Source organism: Martes martes, assembly GCF_963455335.1.
Source record: "Martes martes genome assembly, chromosome: 14".
Taxonomy (NCBI): Eukaryota; Metazoa; Chordata; class Mammalia; order Carnivora; family Mustelidae; genus Martes; species Martes martes.
Genome location: NC_137902.1, coordinates 88,476,371 through 88,490,980, shown reverse-complemented (window position 1 = coordinate 88,490,980; position 14,610 = coordinate 88,476,371). Strand labels below are relative to the sequence as shown.

Below are 14,610 nucleotides of genomic sequence, written 5' to 3'. Positions count from 1 at the left end.
TTGTGTCGAAGACAAGGGGAAATGCTGAAATGTTTGACAGCTAGTAGAGATTTAAAATTCACAGCATGTGTCAAAACACACCATGTGTATATACTGCCTTTTCTTTTATAAACCTCTCTATCTGCATCATCTAGGCATTATATAAGACCACAGAACTTAAAATTAGTTTATAAAAGATACAAATCTGCTAACCTCGGGGAACTCCAGATTCTAACAGAAAAATGCATGATAAAATCCAATGTTTTTTTCTGTTTTAAAATATGAGAAATAGCTCGAGATTTCAGACACCTGTAGAAAAATGCCTCCGTAATTTATCAGCAGTAATTGTTGAAACTTAATAACATCGCAAGTGTATGAGTAAAGTGCTACGAGCACGAATTAAATTGTGCCACCCAAATCCACCCATGGTGCCAAAAGCCACACTTAGGATTATCGCTGTAACCCTTACAGCAGTCCATAAGCAAAGGAGATCAGATGAAAACCCACACATTTAAACGAGCCCATTCACCTGCTTTCAAGCATAAACACATTTTCTTTGTTTAATCAAGAATATTCTCAATATCAGATAAGAGAAAAATAAATGAATAAACATACAACCAAATTAAAATATGAAACAGAAAACATTTTTTCTTAAAGAGGAAAAAACTTCACGATGTTGTGCAGCATGCAAAATATCTCATTTAATTCATTTTTCACTGGTTATCCTATTTTTAACACAATGCTTACTCTCAATTTTTGAACAATGCCTTGAGCAAAATTTTACTTATTTCCCAAAGACCATGAGCAAAAGTTTACTCTCCCTTGTCATTCTCCCTACTCATGACTGTAAATTTCCAATGAAAAAGTTATTTTCCCTCATAACTTGTATTTATTTCCGCTTTTCCTTTTGCTTCTGACCTTACTGCTCCAAAGAAGTCAAACCAGCTCTCGTTTCATTATAGCAAATCAGCTTATACCATTATCTTGGGTGAACAAAACTGGGACCACGTTTCCCTGTTTTTCCCACTTCCACTATCTTTATTCAACAATTCCCATTATTGTGTTCCATTTATTTAACTCGGCACAACAAGAGCTTCTGTAATCAAAACACATTATTCCTTTTCAGTTATAGGAAATTTTCTTCTACTTTTAAGTTGATAATTCTTTCAAATTTATTGAAACTGGGTTTGATTTGGGTTTTTTTTTTTTTTTGGTCAAGTAAAAATGTAATATGCTTTATTTTTTAAAGATATTATTTATTTATTTGACAGACAGATCACAAGAAAGCAAAGAGGCAGGCAGAGAGAGGTGGGGAAGCAGGCTCCCTACTGAGCAGAGAGCCCGATGCGGGGCTCGATCTCAGGACCCTGAGATCATGACCCAAGCCAAAGGCAGAGGCTTTAACCCACTTAGCCACCCAGGTGTCCGAAAATGTAAATATTCTATATATAATTGAAATCCTGAATAATATTGTCCAATATATTCTATACCCAAAATATAAAAGCTGGAAATAATTTATTCAAATCGCTATATCCTTATCACTTCATTACAGTTTGTTTTATGTACTTGTTTGCCTATTTTATCCAAAGCTTTCTTATTTTTCTTTCCCTCTCTTCTTTCTTTCTTTTGAATAGTCTGAAATCTGTCCCCCACCTAGTCCATTTTTTTTTTTTTATTCTATTGGCTTGGAAGGTATACTTCCTATTACTATTCTTCTTGTGGGGCTCCTTAAAACATTGTACTACACTCTGGTTTACAACTTAACAAAGCCTACAATCAAACTGATTTTAATTCCCTCCACAAAATAATGCAAGGATCATAAAATGCCTTACGTCTGATCACTCCTTTCCATGTTGGCTTTCCACTGCTCACATAGACTTGTCTTCTTTCTTTTCATCGCACAAACTGCACATTGATGTTTTACATACAGCTTTATTGTTGCTCAAATGTGTGATCAGATTTGCACACTAGTTGCTAGATTTTTACGTCTCGTACTGCCCTCTGTAATCATGTCCTTTCTTGCTAAACTTACCCATCAACATTTCTTTAGTGAAGCTTTGTTGGTCTTTCATACTTTTGGATTTTATTTTTTCTATGCATGACTTTATCTCACCTTAAAGCAGTAAGTCTACAATTCCTGGCTGGCAATTATTCCCTCTCACAAACTTAAGAGTTCACATCCCTGCTTTTATTGTTCGTCATTCATCTCTCAGACCACTTTTACCAGCTTCTCTCTATTCTGGGGTTCAACAGTTCCAACATAAAGTGTAGCTGTGGGTGGTAATATTTTTGTATTACTAGGGATTTGAAGGTCTTCCTGAATCTAAAGATTGGTGACTTTTCAATTCTGGGCAATTTCTATAGATGGCCGCTATAGATCACCTTTCTATAGAAACACATCTTAACTGTTTCTTCTTTCCAGAACTCCTATCTGACACAGAGATCTTGTGCTCTTCTCCATGCCCCTTGGCCTGGTTTTCATATTTCCTGCCTGTCTCCCTATGGAACATGCTGTTTTTTTATTCCACGACTGACTTCTAATTTGCTAAGTCTCTCTCCACCTGTGTCTAATCTGCCATGTCAGCAGCCACTGAATTCTTTACACCAACGATAAAGAATTTCATTTCAACACTGTTCTTTTTCAATTCTGCTCAATCATTTTGATCATCCTTATTCTCTCCATTCTCCCCATCTTTTATTTCCTTACACCTATACAACAAATTGTACATTCTAAATTGATCTCAACATCTACATTTATTTTTATCTGCACACTTTCTCATTTCTTCTGATTCTCCCTTGTGATGCTTTGTTTCTTCTATGTGTTTTGTTCTTATTTTTATTGTAGGTATGTGTTTCCTGGACATGGATCCATGAGCCTAGATGATTGCAGAAGAAAAACACATTCAACAGGAAGACAAGGCATGAGGAGACAGAAATGGAAACAGGTCTGTGTGTGCATGTGTGTGTATGTGAGAGAGAGAGAGAGAGAGAAAGCCCTGGTGAGAATGTCAGTGCAGTGAGGTATCTGTAGTTCAGGGTCAGTTAAAGGAGGAGATGAAAGCAGTGAGTGAAGAGAAGGGACCTTTCAAGGACTGTGTGTGTGTGTGTGTGTGTGTGTGTGTGTGTGTGTGTGTGTGTGATATAAGAAAATACATGAAAGTTCTACCAGGGAAAGTAAGATCATCTTTAGAAAGATTACTCTGGCAGTAGAATAAACTGGATTAGGAGGAGGTAAACTGGCAACAGGGAAACTGTGGAGACAACTATCGCACATCAGTTCCAGAGACATGGAGGGTTTGAACAAGTGAGTGGTGGAATAATTAAAGAAAAGGGAACAGGAACAAATGGAAGAGAGAGCGCTAAACCTAATCTTTGAGAATCAAGCTGGAACACTCCCTCTCTAGGGGTCCACACTGGTGTCTTCATATCCACTTTAACTGAGACTGCATCCTAAAGTACATACAGATATGTCTGGCTTGGAGACTAACACTCATTTAACAATCACAAAGGTCGAACCATCTGTATTGATGGCCAGATACTACGTATCCTAGAAGACTTCCAAAAAAATAGCCAGATAAAAAGTAGCATCAGTTGGATTATACAATCCAGCACCAAATAAATAGATAAATAATGTGATTAAAAATGGGCAGAAGACTTGAATAGACATTTTTCCAAAGAAGACATCCAGATGGCCAACAGGCACATGAAAAGATGTTCAAGGTCACTCAGCATCAGGGAAACAAATCAAAACCTCAGTGAAATATCACCTTGCACCTGTCAGAATGGTTAAACTCAAAAAGACAAGAAATAGCAGGTGTTCGTGAGGATGTAGAGAAAAAGGAACCCTCATGCATTGTTGGTGGGAATGTAAATCCATGCAACCACTATGGAAAGAGTACAAAGTTCCTCCACAAAAAAAAAATAAAAAATAGAGGTGTCTGGGTGGCTCAGGTGGTTAAACATCTGACTCGCGGTTTTAGATCAGGTTTGATCTTCTGGGTTCTGAGATGGAGCCCCACGTCAGGCTCCACGCTCACCAGGGAATCTGCTTGTAGATCCTCTCCCTCAGCCTTTCCCCCTATTTGGTTTCTCTTTCTCTCTCTAAAATAAATAAATACGTCTTTTTTAAAAATTAAAAATAGAAATACCATATGATCCAGTAATCCTATTACTAGATATTTACTTAAAGAAAATCAAAACACTAATTTAAAAAGATACATGTACTCCGCAAGTTTATTCCAGCATTATTTACAAAAGCCAAAACACGGAAGCAACCTTCCTGTCCATCAATAGATGAATGGATAAAGAAGAGGTGATACGCATGTGTGATGTATGTGTGTGTGTGTGTGTGTACACACACACACACATACACACACACACACACACACACACACACATATATATATATATATATATATATATATAAACAGAATATCACTCAACCATAAAAAAGAATGAGGTCGTGCCATTTGCAACAGCACAGATGAACCTAGAAGATATTATGCTAAGTGAAATAAGCCAGACAGAAAAGACAAATGCCATATTATTTCATCTTCTAGGTGGAATCTAAAAAACAAAATGAACCAAGGCAGAAAGAGACCCATGAATACAAAGAACAAATTGGTGATGGCGAGAGGGGATGGGCAAAAATGGGAGCAAGGCAGGGGGAGGTAGAGGCTTCCAGTTCCAAAATGAGTACGTCATGGGATGAAGGGTACAGCCTGGGAGTATTCAGTGGCATTGAAGTTGGGTTGTCTGGTGACAGATGGCCGTCCCCCTCCCTGTAAGCACAGCATGAAGGAGAGAGCTAGCCAGTCACTATCCAGTCACTATGCTGTACTGGGGTACTGACCACACTTCAATTAGCCACCCCCTCACCTCTCTGAAAGTATGGTCAGTGCCTTGAGGACCCTTGTTGAATTTTAGTTCTGTGCTACTTGAAAGGACACTGCTAGAGTCAGCACCGTGGAAATGGTGCCCCCACTACGTCATTCTGAAAACAGGGTCAGAAGCAATCTTCATTTGAAAGTAGAGATATTCTCTAGGCACCATCAAGCCCTCGAGCCTGTGAGTCATAAACATTTTCTATAATAGTAGCAGGTTTTGTTGACTGGGAAGATCCCCCAGCCCAGACCAAGGGAATCAAGCCTGAGACCACACAGGAGCTTGCTCTGGGCGTGCCGGGTTCCTAGCCACAAGTCCACGGCTGCATGCCAGAGACAGCTGTGGCTCAAGTGAACGCAGCCTCCTGGCTGCCCAGACGGCAGTGGACAGCCACACTGAGGTGCAGGGGCCATCTGTCGGCCTCCCTGTCCTCTGCCGTGTTGTACAGTCAGCCTTTCCCACTAGGCTGACATATGGCGTCAAGCATCTAGTGGGTGAACCAGGCTTCTGGGGACCTCCAGTGACACAATGCTCCCAAGCACCTCTATTTCACACCCCGAATATGGAGCCCGGCTCGGGCTTGATGTAGGATCTCCTTAGAAACAGACATCTTGTCCAAGGACCCCTGCCCAGAGGCCTCCTCGTTCCCGCACATTGGTCTTGGGTAGTGTCCCTGACACTTAGCCTTTTCAGTGCCCCCTTAGGGTCCCAGCAGCTTTTAGAACATGCACCATTCACCTGGCCTTCGGCCAGAAATTATGTCATGCATTTTTCAACCGAAAGAAAAGGAAACATTCGAAATCAGTGAGTGGAATCTTTCCATGGACAAATGCTGAGTCAGGGATGCTCGTGTAAAAATTAACTTTTTACTAGGCTACCTGCAGAATGATCATAGAATACCCATGAGGATGCTGCAGGGCTTCTATATACTTTCAAAATAGCATATTTTCAATATATTAATTTCTTCTTTTCTTGGTAAATACTTAGCACCATCAGCCAAGCTGTAGGGACAAATAAATGTGATTCTGTTTTCAGGAACTTTAAAATCTAATGAAGGAGGCATGCACGTAACCAACCATCTGCTATATGAAGCAGATAAGAGCCTGAAAGCCAGTGCTTTCATAATAGATGTTAGACTAATTACCTAAATGGATGGTGCATTTCGCTTCCTTGTCAGGATGATGCAGGCAAAGCACCGGGTCAGGGACCGAATCCCAATCCCTTCCTGGCTCCACCCCGGGTGGGTCAGAAGGCCACCCCCTCCCTGTCACAGTCCCCTGGTAGGAACGGCCGCACAGCCCAGCAGAGACAATACAGAGAGTCAGATCTAGGGATTTGGCTGGAAGTTTTGGGAAAGTGAATCATTGGCCTGTTTACGTACTCAACAGCCCACTGTCTCTCAGAACTATGCCCTGTCCCCTCAAGAAGTCCCTGCTTTCCTGGAGCTCAGAACAAGGGACAAGTAAGCACACACCACTCTGAAGTGATGAGGGCCAGAGTCCAGCTAGGCGGGAGCGTTGTCCCCAGCGGTGCGGCTGGGCAGCCCAACCTTGGCCGTGGATCTGCCAGACAGAGCACCGCCAGAACACCGGGCCCCCCTGGGAGGAGGAGGAGAGACCAAGCCTCCGGGCACAGCCTCACCCGCTGGCCCTAGCCCTGCCTGAAATGAAGCGATGGGCGCCCACAGTTCCCCTCCTGGGGTAAGTCCATGTGATGGGGTTTTCTGCCACTTGAAACTGAAAGATGCTTGCCAGGGCCCTGGTCCTGACAGACCAGTTTTTCACTGGTCTACACACGAAGTCCAGGGCCAGCCCAAGCCCACACGTCAGCAGAGGCGGTCACTCGGCCTCACTGTCGGTGCAGACACGGGGAGAGGATGAGGCTCGCGGAGGCTCTGCGGATGATGGCTTCGAAGCACTCTGTGCCCACCTGTACCCTGGGGTTGGCCGCGCACGCACCGACATGCACACGTGCAGACACGCACACGCACCGACATGCACACAAGCACGCACCGACACGCACACGTGCAGACACGCACACGCACCGACACGCACACACGCACGCACCGACACGCACACGCGCAGACACGCACATGCACCGACACGCACACACGCACGCACCGACACGCACACGTGCAGACACACACACGCACAGACATGCACACACGCACGCACCGACACGCACACGTGCAGACACGCACACGCACCAACGCGCACACACGCACGCACCGACACACGCACACGCGCAGACACGCACCGACACGCACACGCACCGACATGCACACACGCACACACCGACACGCACACGTGCAGACACGCACACGCACCGACATGCACACACACACGCACCGACACACGCACACGTGCAGACACGCACACGCACAGACACGCACACACACCGACATGCACACAAGTACTGACACATGCAAACGCGCCGACACGCACATGTGCTGACGCGCACACATCTGGGCACAGAGTCACGCACACGCGTGGACACACACACGCACCGACACACGCACACACGCTGACACGCACACAGGCGCGCACCGACACACACACATGCATGGACACGCACACACACCGACATGCACACGTGCCAACACACACAGGCGGACACACACATGCATCAACACAGGCACACGCGCGGACGCACACACCCCCAGACATGCACACACACGGACCCATACACGCGCCGATGGGCACACCCACGGGCACGCACACGCACCGACACGCACACGCCGGACACACTGCCCCCGCTGGGCTGGGCAGCACTCCCACACCACGCGCTTAGCTTCCCCGGTCGACCTCTCCGGTTGTCCCGGGGATTCGCAGACGTTAAAATAAGAACTAACTGGAGCCTGGGTCCTGCAGGCAGGGCCTGATTTACTGTCCCCAGGGAGCAGGTCATGCCCACGGTCATCTGAGCTGGCGACTTAACCGCGGGCTCACCAGCCCCAGAGAAAACTCCCATGGCATCTGAGCAGCCCAAGCCAGGGGACAAGGGGACGGCAGGGACCGAGCAGGGGAGTGCTGGGTCTCAGCCCTCCGGGAGGTCACCGAACCCCCAGCCCCACATGAGGGCCACCAGTCCTGGCCCCCCAGTGGTGAATGCATGGCCTGGAAATTCCTTCTCCCTGGCAACAACCACTAAATCGGGGACAGAACCCCAGACCATAGATTCTGCGAAAGCCACATCTCAAGCCTACTCGGGAAGACAAAAACTTACAGCTTGTCATGGTCCCTGAAAATAACACATGCTGAAGTAATTTATTCTCCAGTTCAGGAAGCAGAATTCTCCATGTTTCTCTGCATGAGTAACCCAGCACCTATACCTAACTCCCCCCACGACTGTCTAACCCACAGTACTCAACAGTAGTAAAAGACCCCACCCAGATGAGATACATGACACCATTTCTTGTCCTACAGCAGTGCGACAGGGCAATAAACCTTCATAGTTACCACGTGTATCTGAAAATAAATCAGTGTAACATGTACTGTCTTAGTGTCTAAGCTCTGATCAAACAGGAAATGACCCAGTCGTCACGCTGCCTTATTCGGAAGAATTAGACAATCGTGGGGGCCTATGGAACAATGCTCCGAGGGAAGGTACAAAGGTCATGCTGTCGTCCTCTCTTTCCACAGTATTTACAAGTTGTGTATAATTTTTCACAACACGTGATAAAAGACATCTTTAAAGCATGTCGTCCTATGCCATAGAATTCAAATGAGGAATAACGAGTATGTCTGTTTGGATGGTCTAATGCCTCTCATAAATAGGCTAACATAAATAATTCAGTCTTTAAAAGTTATTCAACACGAACCAGCCCGTGCCGAAAGCAGCAGCACGGCAGTGGCCACGGGGGGCCGGGGGAGTGGGATCCTGCAGAGGTCACTCTGAAGCACTTTGTATGTTGAAGCCGAGCCTTCAAGGCTCTAGGAAGTTGGTGGGGAGAGGCCCTTGGCTCTGCTACTTCCAAATTGTTGGAACTATTTTATACTTTTATAGTCAAAGACTAATTTTGATTTAAGGGGGGAAATTCAACTTGAAATTTGCTCAGTTCATTGAGAGGTTTCTGTTAGTGAATAGGTCCTTTATGAAGTATTGTTGAATGATTTGGGGTTTTTCCCCCCAAAATCAACTTGAAAAAGCAGATTTTCATGACCGCCAGTCCTCTCCCCAAAACCTCCTTCCAGGCCTGGGAGGGTCCCTGATGACGTATCTTCGGGTCACTCCGTCTGTCCTGCGAAGGGTCTCCCAGAACTGGAAGAGCGGGCTCTGCTGTTGCCCACCACGCTGTGCTGAGGATCGCCTCAGACTGTGTGCGTTTTTGGTTTGTTTTCTCCGTGTTCCCAAAAGCATCCTCACCACCTCAGTATTTCTGGGAAGTGCATTCAAACGCTATAAATACGGGTCTGTTTACTGGTTTGTCGCAGGCTCTCTCCGGACTGTCTGAACGCCGCTGCTCGCTACAGCTCGCACCCATCTATCCCGGCCTCATTTTGCCCAACACGCTTCACGGCGGCAGGAGCGGACCCCACATTCACCGCTCCAGGGGCGCCCCTCTGACAGGCTCCCTTCCTGCCGCAGCTGATGAACACGGAGGCCTGGGCTCCCTCCAGACAAACACAGAGCAGGCTACTGAGGCAAAGAGAGGCCAGAACCAGTGAAAACCCCAGAAGGAGTCTAGCCCACACGGGTCAAGACGAAACGCCTTGACAGACCCTATGGAGCCTCTTACCCTCTCGGCCTGCCCGGAGATCGCGGACGCTCAGACAGTAACAAAGAATTTTGATGACACTTAGCAAATAATTACAAGAATCCATGTCGGCTGAAAGAACAAGCCTCCTGAGAAACAAAACCCTCGAGAAGAGACACGTGACAAATACGTTTACTTAAATGAGCGCTCATGGGGCTCCCAGGTGGCGCAGCCAGTCCAGCGACCAACTCTTGATTTTGGCTCAGGTCGTGATCTCAGGGCCGTGGATCGAGCCCCGCCCACGCGGGGTTGCTCTGTGTTGAAGGGGGGTCTGCGTGGGATTCTTTGTTCTCTCTCTGCCCCTCCCACACGTGTGCCTGCTCACTCTCTCTATAAAATAAACACATGCTTGTGATTTTATTCCTCTTAGTAGTTACAGAATTATGTCCAGTTACCAGGTTCCGCAGGCGTATATTTTATTCCAGATTACTAAGGCTCATCGTGTCACCAGGTTAGGGTGGTTCAAAGACTACAAGGGCCTCGATACTATACCAAACCGGGCACGTTATTTACATTTTAAAGGGATAATACTGTGTGATCATTTCTATTACAGGATTATATTCATGCACCTGCGTCAGAGAAGACACAGTACAGCTTCCGCACGTACAGAAGCCGAGGCTCGACAAAGGAAGGGCTCGACTCCGTACAAATCTTCCAGCCGAGGCGGCAGCCCTACGAGGCCCGTGGAGACCACGGTTCGGTTTCTCGCGGCTGCTGTTAAAACGGGCTTGGTCCACACCCCAGTCATGGTCAGACATCTCTCCTATGTATGCAGGGATTTACTGGGGAAGAGGACAGGTGTCAGTATATGAAAACAAATTCAGATGATCAGTCCGAGAACAGAAGTGGGGGCCCCACCTGTAGTGGACCAGAAATATATCTTTCTTTCTTGCAACAAGAAGGGCACTTTGGAAAGGAAGGATTCACGAGGAAGCTTCTAGAGAAAATTACAAGCACTGAGCTTTAACAAAGTGAAAACAAGTCAGTCATGCTCACTAAACGGAATCTTGGATCTGTAAAAATGTCATCACTTGTGTCAAATAATCACCATCAATGACTGAAATTTCTCACATACGCTTGGGTCCTTTTCTGGTGGAGATGGAAAGGGGGCAGCAGCTGTCAGCCCTAGCTTATACTTTACTTACATGGGGAAAATAATTCAGCTGTGAATTACCTTCCAATTCTGTTGTTCCCAAGTGGGAGGGGGTACACATGACCCTTCAGAGCGATGCACAATCTGGGAAACTGGTTAACAACAACCAAAATGTTGATGTTTTCATACTCAGATTATATCTCTTCTCCCTCCCAAAGGGTCTTGGAATTCATAAAGGAATCGTGGGCTCACCAGCGTAATTCTAAAGCAAGGAGCTATCACCTTCTTCCATTTGTGGCTCTTGGTAGGAAGTAAAGGAGCCAACAACAGCCTACAGAGCAACTTCCAGAAAGCAGGGCTCTAACTTGGAATCTATATCCTAACTTCCCTCTTGAGTTATTTAAGAGGACAGATCCGTATTAGAACACTCTCATCTTGACTCAGGATAGAGAGTTTTAGAAGGCAGACCAGGGAGATGTTCACATTTTAAAAAAAATAGGTCCTAAGCCCTGTTTTGCAGAATGCACCTTGTTTTATCTTCAAAAAGACAGAGAATACAGAGCAACAAAACAAGCCCACGATCATGGCTATTTAGAAAAATTTTCCCTCCCGTGTATCATCTTCCTGATATGAAATTTCCCACTGATTAGAAATGTTCGTACCGCACATGTGTAATCTCTGAGATGTCAAATCTTTCAAACAAGTCCTGTTCCTTGAGAGGACCTGTTAGGCCGGAACCTTGCCGAGGCTGATCCCTGGCTGGCTGCTTTACTACTGACAACTTGCTCTAAAGAGAGTAACTCTGTCTTTGGGTCTACGTGGGCAAAGACCTTTGTCTTTTTTTACTCATATACAACTCTAATTTCTAGCTAGTGCTCAAGAATATTTCATGTTTGTTCATTTTAAAGTTCTATCTGAAAGGATTATTTGAGTTTTGAAAACACTAAAACGGGGCAGGGTGGGGGGTGGCAAGGAGGATAGCCAACAAAAGACTTCAGCAATATTCATGTTCATGATTTCTTGTTTGTACCTTAAATCCCACGCTGCCGGCAAACTCCGCAAGAATTTCTCAAATGTTGGGGCAGAACAAAAAAGACCCCTCTACCTTGACTTAGTAATAACGGATTGCAAATATGTGCTGACATATTTTGCTTGTACACACATTACAACACACACGCCCCAAATACGCAGGAGTTAAAAAAAAAAAAACACTGATTTGGTCAAACTAGCAAATCTAGACATGAGATTCATTGACCATTTATTTCTACTGCTACAGATGATGTGGCCAGATGAGATTACTGAGAAATTATCAAAGGCCATCTGCATGGCCTCTATGAATCTTTAAATCTGCAAAGTCATTTAAACATATACTCCATGTGTGAAGGTGTCATCTGTGTGGCGATCTGATCAAAGACTTTAACCTGAGTGTCTAAAACATCCTTCCATTGCAAATGTACATGAGCTCTTGAATTTACTGAACTTTTCATAAGAGTACTAAATATACCTAAACACACAGGCTGAAAAGCACAGACTAGCATCAGCACCTGGAGTCAGCCCGAGACCCAGAGGGGCTGAGCCTGGACACCCAGCCCGTCTGACCCAAGTGTCTGCACGGATATTCAAACACAGAACATCCCAGAGCACAGGATTCCGAAGAAGGATGTTCAGTGTCAAAGAGCCTGATACCTCTGTGGGCTTCAGGGAGTAAAACACTAAGTGAAAATAAATACCACAACAACCGATCTTGCCAATACGCTGTAATCAGCACCACAGAGATGAGAAAGTCAACACGGCACTCTGTTCTCCCTCACAGGAAGGATTTTTGAAGAATCTTTTCCTTTAAGTAGGAGTGACTGCCAGTGACTTTTTAATGGTACCTCAGAGTAGGATGTGAATCATCCTACAATTTACTGATATCAACGAATCGTTAGCAGTGGTCATTTTTAATTTTTTAGCAAAATGAAAAGAGCTCTATTGCAGGATCTGAGGATCTGATTTTACCTAAATGCCCCCATTTTAATTAAATCAGAGCAGTTGTCGTAACAAGCTAAATTAAAATTACGTCTGAAACACGGGGCAGTATTTGCTGAAAAGAGATTAAGGCTCATTTTGAGGAGTGACTCATACCCGATATGGCATTAAATGAGCTAATACTAGATGACGATACCAGACAATCATCACGCCCTCCCGCATCCACGGACGAAGGAGTGGGACAGTGACTTCAGGTGCAAAGCTTTTTCACTTTAGCCAACTTCCCGGTGAGGGCAGAGTCCGGCGGCCCTGCAAGGGCTGAATCCGGACACCCCCAAAGCAAGGTCAGTTTCCGAACGAACCCGCTAGCCCTTTCTGGAAACGCACACCAGCTTGACCTGAGCCCTACGCCTGATCTGGTTTGGTTTTATTTTATTTTATTTTATTTTATTTTATTTTATTTTATTTTATTTTATTTTTCTTGAATAGGAGCCAGGAGAGAAGACAGGAGGGACTTTCTTAAAACCCCTTAAGGGAAGAAAAGCCTCGGATGGCGAGTTCAGTCTGAGCAGCGGTCTTCCAACTTTTCCTGATGTTCAGAGTGAAATCCCGGGAGGGCCGAGCCTCTGGACGCGCAGCGGCGTCTTTGGACGGGTCAGCCCGAGCTCGCCCGGCGCCCGCAGGCTCTGGCCTCGACGAACCCCGCACCCACCACCGCGCGGAGCCGGACCTGACGCGAGCGCAAAGGGCAGGCTGCGCTCCCGGGGGCGCAGGGGGTCCGGCCTTCCCGAGCTGCGGGGCCGGTCCGGGGCGGGCTGCGCACCTCCGGCTCCCGAGAGACACGGCCCCGCCGGCCTGGCCCCCCCGGGCGCCGGCCCCCCCGCCTGTTCTCGAGCGGACCCTGGGCTCCACCAGAACTTGGGCTGTCCCCGAAAGACTCCGCTCCCCACAGGGACACCGCAAATACCCGGTTCGCTGCGCTGGCGACTTGGCGGGAGGGAAAAGCCCGGCGAGCCCCGCTGCGGGCTCTGGGACGCGGCGCGCTGCCTCGGGACGCCCCTTCCCCGCACCCCGCAGCGGTGCCTCTGCAAACCCGCGCGCTCAGGGGAGCACGAATCCCAAGAGTCGGGCAAGTTCCCGGAGCACGGGCGTACTCACGAGCTTCCCTCGCCGCCGCCGGGCTCCAGGGCCGCGCCGCCCAGACAAAGAGCATCCCGAGGAAGGCCGCCGCGCCCGGCTCCATGGCCTCGCGCCCCTGCGCCCGCGGCGTCCGGCGGCTCCGGTGGGCCCGCCCGCAACTGCCGGCCCGCGCGCCCTGCCTCTGCCGGCCCGCGCGCCCTGCCTCTGCCGGCCCGCGCGCCCTGCCTCTGCCGGCCCGCGCGCCCTGCCTCTGCCGGCCCGCGCGCCCTGCCTCTGCCGGCCCGCGCGCTCTGCGGCCACACCCACCCCCTCCCGCCCAGTGCCCACGCTGCGGCCCCGCAAGGCCCCGGGTGCCCCTGGCGGCAGCGGGCGGAAGTGCGCACGGACCCCGGCCTGCCTGACGCCCGCGCTGCGCTGGGGACCCCGGGGCCCCGCTGCCCCCGCTGCCCCCGCTGCCCCCGCTGCCAGCCCGGCTCGCTCATGCGAGGGGCTCCCACCGACCGTGCGGCCCGGCCTGGCCCGCCGCAGTCCAAGGAGCGTCCACCCCGGCGCCAGGAAAGGGTCTCCTGAGGCTTGGGGATGGGTGCGCGGGTGCGCCTGTGCCGCGTGCGGGTGTCCCTGGTGGGAAAGGCGAGGCGGGGAGAGAAACAGCTAACCGGGTTGGAAGACGACGTTTACGTGAATGGAAAACTCTTGTAAAGGAGACTTCTTGCCTTCTGAACTCATTTAATGATTCACGCAAAAACACCTCGTGACCTCCGTAGGCAGGCCAGTCCGTGATGGACAT

The 14,610-nt window shown here is 48.0% G+C and overlaps 1 pseudogene across 1 annotated transcript in view; it reads right to left on the bottom strand.

Annotated features, from left to right (window-relative positions):
- The window catches only part of LOC308355050 (contactin-associated protein-like 3), a 141,381-nt pseudogene extending 127,485 nt beyond the window's left edge, over window positions 1-13,896 (bottom strand). The window contains exon 1 of the transcript in view: window positions 13,842-13,896. The product of the transcript in view is annotated as a contactin-associated protein-like 3 (transcript). The remainder of the gene's footprint in view (window positions 1-13,841) is intronic.
- Between the last annotated feature and the right edge of the window lie 714 nt (window positions 13,897-14,610).